The sequence below is a fragment of the Haliaeetus leucocephalus genome, unplaced genomic scaffold (genome assembly GCF_000737465.1).
Source record: "Haliaeetus leucocephalus isolate CR32 unplaced genomic scaffold, Haliaeetus_leucocephalus-4.0 Scaffold174, whole genome shotgun sequence".
Lineage (NCBI taxonomy): Eukaryota > Metazoa > Chordata > Aves > Accipitriformes > Accipitridae > Haliaeetus > Haliaeetus leucocephalus.
This window is the reverse complement of record NW_010972610.1, coordinates 8,404-8,986: the sequence shown is the minus strand read 5'-3', so window position 1 is coordinate 8,986 and position 583 is coordinate 8,404.

Below are 583 nucleotides of genomic sequence, written 5' to 3'. Positions count from 1 at the left end.
CCCCCCCCCGCTCTCCCCCCCCCCCCCCCCCCCCGTGTACAGGCAGGGTGGGCAGGAAAGGCAGCGTGTCCGTCCACCGCCCCGGCTGGAGGGCCCGTGGCCGCAGCCAGCCAGGCCTCTCCCGTTACCGGTCCCGGGGCTGGGGGGGTGAGGCGGGGATGCCATCCCGGGCCTGGGGAGTGGAGTCTGCGGGCTGAGGCCTGCGACCGTGGCGGCTATTTTGGGGCAGGGCAAGGAGAGGGCCGGGATTAACGGGGCCGGGCCCGGCCCGACCGGGACTGTTCCTGCTACCCCGGTGGGGGTCGGTGCTCGGGAGCCGTCAGCCCCGGGGTGGGGGGGCGCGCCCCAAAACCAGGGCAAAGCGTGACCGGGCCCCGGAAGCCCCTGGGTCACCGCTGGCAGGGGGAGAAGCCCCGGTGGGAGCAAGGAGGCCCCGGTAACCGGGACGCTACTCCTCCCCCCCCCGCCCCGTCCCCGGTAAGGGGGGGGGGGGGGGGGGGTCCCTTCCCCCGGGACATCCGTTTCCGGTAGCCCCCCGGGAGCCAAGGCGCTGCCTGTTACCGGGCCCCCGTACCCCGCCCCG